Below are 7,325 nucleotides of genomic sequence, written 5' to 3'. Positions count from 1 at the left end.
CATTTTTCCACCATTTCTGCCTCTTAACAGTAATATTTGAGAATCAGTTTATGATGTAGTCTTAAGCAGTACTTGTCAAACCAAATGTGTGAGCTCCTGAAAAAGCAGGAGAATTTTAGAAGACTAAAGCTGTGTGAAACTCAAAATGTTGATTTTTCTGTTATGCTGCCATGAGACCAGCATCTTAGAGCTTTGTTTCCTAGCCTGCTCCTTGTCCCTCACCTTTTAAGTCCTATCTTTACATGAGTCTTTATAAAATATTCTGCACTATTTACCAGACCTCTTCTTTAATCTGTATTAAAGATAGTGTAAAATGTGACTATTTTCTTGGTCAGTCTTCCTCTTACCTGTCATGTTTTGCATAGGAGTGAGTATGAAATTATTTAGCAAGGGTACATAAATATGCATATGGCATTACTAAATGATTTTTTTGAGCAAAACTCAATATATTATAAGTGAAAAAGGGGGAAAGCTTTGTTTTAAGTAGTAGTATGAAAGTTGATTTATTTCAGGTCTGACCATTTAGAAAATAGTGGATTCTGATTTGCTTATAATTAGTTCAGCTTTCATGTGGATTAGGATTTAAAACCATTTAAAGTAGAGGAACCATACAGATATCTTTAGGATTTCTTAAATGTGAAATACATGTCCACAATCACATATTGAAACTCTTAGGGCCAGTGTGTCTCAGCATTCAGAATTTTTCCCTTTGCAGAAAGATAACATGGAAGCATAAACTTACTAATATTACATAACACTCCTCTGGGGTCTAGGGCAAAATGGTCTTCCTACCATTTTCACTCTTTACTCTTAAGTGTATTAATTAAAGAGTGCACACTGTCATAAACTCAGATCGGATGCTGCCACAATTGAGCCTGTCATAAGTTTAACAGAAAATGTTAGATATTTCAGACTTTTGGGATTTCAGAATTGGAGAGGAAGGGATTGTACAATGACCTTGACTTGTTTTAAAATGCTAAGTTTTTATTTTAAATAATTTTTAAAAATCTCATTTGGTTAGTAGCTGTAGTTACCATGATTTTGCTGACCACAAATTCAAGTGTGGGATCCCTTTCAGAGCCTTCTTAATGTTTGTTAACACACCTGTTAACCATGAGTAAACCAGTGCATGATGACAAACATGTCACTACTACTAAAGAGACCAATTTTAGTATGCTCTAAGTAATATAGATTTAACATTTTACTACTCTGTATTTATTTTACTTCTTATTCCTTCATTACTCTGAGACTTTAATTAAAACTCATAACTGAGAGATTTTTGACAAGATTACCTTTGTTAGAAAAGTCTGCCTTAACAATTTTTTAGTAAGTGTAGTTTTTGAGTAGATTAGTGTCATTCACTTTTTTTTTCAATTTCTTTGCCCTTATAATTTTACTATTTTAAAAATTTATCTTTTTAAATAGTACTTCAAGAAAACGATGTATGCTCAACTCTGGGGTAAAGACAGTACTGTGGCTCATTAGGTGTTTGTACACACTTGGTGAAGTCAAACATATACTCCCTCAGCATGCAGGAAGTTTCAGGGGACACGTGCAGCTGGGTGGGAGGTGTGTGCCTGAGCGGCATCACAGGTTTTGTGAGCAAGTAATGGAAGCCCTAAGTGCATAACACCTAAGATCAGTTTACTTAATGGTAAAATGGGGATAATGACACTACCTACTTCATAGAATTGTTAGGATTGAAAGAAGTAGTTAATACAAAACAACATGATGCCTGGTACAGTATACAAGTTCAGGAAATGTGTGTTACTATACTTTTTTTTTTTGCCAGTGAAAAAGATAACTTTAGATCACATTTAAACTTTTCTTTTAGGTGTGCTGAAAGACATTATGATACCGCCAAATTTAACTGCAGAGGTAGGTATTAACTGCCACGTAATGTATTTCTGTTATATAACTTAAAACCAATAGACCAAATCTTCTTGTCATAGCAGTAGTGAATAAGCTCAATTATTAAGTGATGTAAATATTTATCTTAAAGATGGTCTTAGACAATTTGGAAAAATTTAATTTTACTTTTGTGTTTTAGGCAACAGTTACCATATAAACCTGCCAGTACTAGTAGGAATACTAAAATGCAGGGTTGACTGTAAGAATTAGGAAAAGTTTCTAGACAAACCATAAAATAAAGAAAGGGTTATATCTACTGTTGGAGGCATTTGGTCTAATAGTAAAGGATTATAGGAAGAGCAAAGCAGACAACGGAGTAACTCCGTGGAGCCGTGACCTCAAGGGGGCAAAAGCTTATGACAAATGTGGATAAGAGGAGCCTGACAAGTGGGAGCAGGAGCTGCTTTAAATGAGTTCTTCTCCAGGTGTAGTGAATTTTTCTGAGGTCCCACAAAAACCTTCCCTCATTGTTTGTGGAACCCCTTGAGCCATGAGAGACCTGGAGAGTGAAGAAGCTTGGCAGATGCTACCATGATAGAAAGAGAGGGTGGAGTCCATGCGCTCCATGTTGATGTGTTTGCGGTGGATCCCTTCTGACAGTCTAGATCGGATGTTCAAACAGCTGGTTTGAGAATTCAGAAGTGCTAGTGGTGAGAGCCAGTACAGATCCACTAAGAATTTTTCCTTTTTCGTGAATTTAAGCTACTGCTTACTAGGCAAAGCGTGTTTTAGTCAACGTTTATCTAGCTTTAAATAGACGTTTAACAGTTTCCTGGCTGTTTTGTGTGCCCGTGGGGAGATGAAGATGGAATGCTGAGGCCCAGGTGAAAAAGCATCCCAGCGACTCCCCCTGTAATGGTCATTGTCGTCTCCCAGGACCACTCACCTGACACACTGAATCCGGTTCCATATTAGTGATGATGTGACTGAAGATAGAAGGCATACTTCTCACATATTCAGATGACACAGAGGACCATTATGTACATTAGATGTCAGTCAGGATTTGTAAGGGTTTTAGTAGAATGGAACTGCTGAGGCAGGGACCAGTAAGAAAAAATTTAATAGTGATATAGTTGAACTCCTGTTTCTGAGCAACTTAAAAAACACAACAACAAAACCCCTCTGACTATAAGCAAAGAGAAACTTTGGGTTTTTATAACTCATGTGAAAAGACCTGAAGCTTCATTAGATACACTTTACTACAACTGTATACATTTTTTTAAGTAGTTTTTTTTCAGCTTCTTTTGTAAATGTCTTTAAAATCACGTGTAGTATACAACACTAACATTTGCAAGACCATCTTTAAATAACATGCTTAGCATTTTTATTATATGAAATATAAAAATCAGTCCTTTCCATTGTTGATTGATTGGTAATTTATATCTTCTCTGGAATATATGTTTTGTGGTGATGTAATATTATAAATATTACGACTCCTTTTGTCAGAAAACGCATTGAGAGCCCTGACAGGAAACCTGCCTACATGACATTTCATTTTGAGTTTGCCTCTCTCTCTGACATGTTGCCTTCTGCTACCTCTCCATTACAAAGTTTCCTCTTTCATTAAGTGGGGAAAATAATGCTCAGCCTCTGTCTAGTGGGTAGGTTTAAGAATTGAGACACTAGTTTCTATTCAAATATTGGTAAATTATCAGGCAGCAAATTATTTTTCTCTGGAGTTCACTTTTTCTTTTAAACATCTATTAAGCTTATATGCAACATTTCTAAAGTTAATCTACTTTAATAAACAATTCAGGAAAGACTTTTTTTTTCCCTAATTCTGAGGTTATCCTTTTACCACAGTTGCACAGTATCCTTTTGAAGACCATAATCCACCACAGCTAGAACTTATCAAACCCTTTTGTGAAGATCTTGACCAATGGCTAAGTGAAGATGACAATCATGTTGCAGCAGCAATTCACTGTAAAGCTGGAAAGGGATGAACCGGTGTAATGATTTGTGCATATTTATTACATCGGGGCAAATTTTTAAAGGCACAAGAGGCCCTAGATTTCTATGGGGAAGTAAGGACCAGAGACAAAAAAAAGTAAGTTATATTTGATGATTTTTTTTTCTTTCTTCTTCCTTGATCTGAGCATTTATTAGAAAAAAAAGAGCTTTTTAAAAAGATGGTTGGTAACCCTTCTACCGTAACTGTTGTATGAGCAAATGACTGAATCTCTCAATTTTTCTCTTCATGCTGGCATTTTCATATCATGCTAGTAAATCTTATGCATTAACTGTATGGCATATTTGGTCTTATAAAATCCTGGCAGAGCATTTAAAGAAGCAGTACGTTGAACAAAAGTAAGCTTGATATTTCTGAACCTTGCTTGAGAGTAAGATGTCTTTGGGTAATAACTTGGATGCCATTTCCTACTAAAGTATGATCCTTTATAAGTACATGAAAATTATTCTTTGATATGAATATTCACGAATATAGTTATAATTAAGATTAGTCAAAGGTTCTTCTGTTATTCAGAAGGCTAATAAAGACGATGTTGAAAATCACTGACAAACTTAATCTGTGTAATATGTTTGAGGGGAGAACATAAAGTCAGGAGAAGTTTCATAATAATTTCTAAGAGATTCATTTCTTTGGATGGTAAATGTGACAAAATATGTTTATGTTTCTTACAGAGAGATTTTGTACATTTCTCTGTCTCTGAGAAGGAAAAACCCAAACCGCTCCAGATAGAGGGAGAAACTCACCTAGACAAAGAACTCTCTTGAGGGAGACATTACAACTTTATGAAGAAATTTATTCTAGTTTTAATAACATTTACAATCAGGAAGGTTCTCTTCCAGTTTAAGTTGCTTGCCTGCCTGCCTTCCTTTAATTTTTAGTGTGGGCTTTGAGCTCGTGACCCTGAGATCAAGATCTGAACTGAGGTCAGGAGTCAGACGTTTAACTGACTGAGCCATCCAGGCGCCCCTAAGCTGATTTCTTTTTAATTCAACTTCAAAACAGAAACATGATCACTTCTATTATTTTAGCTGGTGATTGCATTGATTCCTGCCTCCTTTTCTCCTTCCTCATTTCTTATTTTATTTATCTTTGTGATTTTTAAAAATTACTTCTAGAGATGCTAGAGTGTTGTGTATTGGTGATAGTTTATAAAACTGAATCTCATGTTAGTGCTTGATTTTAGTAAATATTCATTATAGTAGATTGCCTTACATTTCTTTAGAAGTTGTGTATGTCCTGAGATGATAGTAGTGGAGTGAATTCTTGAGTGGAAGGCCTGAGATGTTTACTTTGGTTCATTTTTTTCATCATCTAGAGGGAAATAGTTGCTGTTACTGATTAAAAATATAAAAGGTAAATTGTTCTACACTTAAGTGAGTAAGTCCAGGGCAGCACAGGGGAAAGAGACTGAATGGAAAGAAAACAATAGAGAAACAGGTCGAATCAAAGTACAGGAGCTAAAGTAGTGGTAGAAGTTTAGAGCAAGCAGGGTTGATGAGCAGTAGACACTGTATGTAGTTGTGGGAAAGAAATCAAATCAAAAGAATTTCAAATAAAAGTAGAGGAGCTGTGTATTATGGAGCCAGAACACCAGATTTAGCTCATGGCTCTTTTTTTTTTTTTTTAAAGATTTTATTTATTTGACAGAGAACACAAGTAGGCAGAGAGGCAGGCAGAGAGAGAGAGAGAGAGAGAGAGAGAGAGAGAGAGAGAGAAGCAGGCTCTGCACTGAGCAGAGAGCCCGATGTGGGGCTCAATCCCAGGACCCTGGGATCATGACCTGGGCCGAAGGCAGAGGCTTTAACCCGCTGAGCCACCCAGGCGCCCTAAAACTCATGGCTCTTAAAGGATTTATGTGACATATGTTCTAGAAATATGATGAAAGCTATAGTCTCTCACTAAAAATGTACATGGTATACATGAACATAAAATTTTGCTTATAGTTTTTAACTACACAGATTTTTTAAAATGTGGAAAATAAAAGGAGTCTTTATAAGAATTATGTCCCCTTTTATTTTTTATTCATTTATTTTTAAGATTTTATTTATTTGACAGAGAGATCACAGTAGGCAGAGAGCGGGAAGCAGGCTTCCTGCTGAGCAGAGAGCCTGATGTGGAGCTCGATCCCAGGACCCTGAGATCATGACGTGAGCCGGAGGCAGAAGCTTAACTTACTGAGCCACCCAGGTGCCCCAGTGTCCCCTTTTTAAATGGAAAAAGGCTTAACCCACTGCAGTGGCTCTTTGAGGTTAATGACGAAATCTCAATGGTTACAGATTAATCAGAATTAAACTTTGGTTTTGCCAATAGGAAGTTTTATGAAAGGGCTGCTAGTATTTAGATTATAAATAATACATTAAAATTATGCCATTGTCTTTGACTTGACAACTTCTTTGTCATCTTTTATATCCAATCAATTTTGACTATGTTTTTGGTGAAAACAAGTGCTTAAAATGCTATCTCATGAAAGAATGAAAGAGCAAATGAAATCTGTAGATTCTTTTGTCAGATGAAAGTAGGCTTGTATCAAAAAATTAAGAGTTCTCTAAAATTCTCCAGAAAAATTCATGTTGCATCATTTTCTTTGCCTTGGATAATGAAATCATTTTTGGCAAGATTCTGGCATAACGCTATGTTAGGAAGGGAAGGATTATGACTTCACATTTTTAGTTTTAAGGTTAAAGAATTAAACTGTGCAAATGAGTTTGTATTTTATCCAGTTGACTGCATTTAAAATCCTGGCTGTAGAATTTTGCCTTCTGAAACTAGTGAACTTATGGGTAGAAAAGCATTTCATAATTGCTCCCATTTCTTGACAAAACCTCTTGAGAAGCCCTTGATTGAATGTCTTGGCTCTCCTGAATTTGGCAATTTTCATAGCAGTAGATTTTTCATGAAACACCCTCTTGTACAGGCTGTGATTCGAGGCTTGGCACTGCTAGAGCAGGCTACTTCCCCATCAATGGCTAGAATTTCTCCCAGGATGGAGCTAGAGTCTTGTACCCCATGCACAGTGAGGAACACAGCAGTGAGTGCCACGGTGATGTGGAGAGTGCTGTCTTTCCCCAAGCAACAAAGCCAGAAGTTTTGCCAGGTGTTAAGGTGTACTATCTGCCTAGAAAATACTGAGATTTCTTGAGGGGAAGGTTTTTTGGGGGCATTTTGAAAATGTTAATGTTCCCCCGAAATTTCCAAAGAGTACTCTAAAATAAGTATTATTCTTTGATTGTGTACCACGTGTGTACTTGATGAAAACCAGTAGCTGGCTAACCCGGTAGCTGGCTAACCCTAGAAGTCGTCATCATATACTGAAGGGAAGTGGTATTTCCAGTCCTCTCATGACCTGCTTCATAGTCTTAGGAAAAGAGTTCAGTTTTTCTGGGAGTGGACAGATTTGTTTGCTAGAGATACTGCAACAGTCTGAACTTTTCTTTTGCAAGCTACA

Source organism: Mustela putorius, unplaced genomic scaffold, assembly GCF_011764305.1.
Source record: "Mustela putorius furo isolate JIRA1106 unplaced genomic scaffold, ASM1176430v1.1 tig00001093_pilon_pilon_pilon, whole genome shotgun sequence".
Taxonomy (NCBI): Eukaryota; Metazoa; Chordata; class Mammalia; order Carnivora; family Mustelidae; genus Mustela; species Mustela putorius.
Note: the sequence above shows the minus strand (reverse complement) of the source record.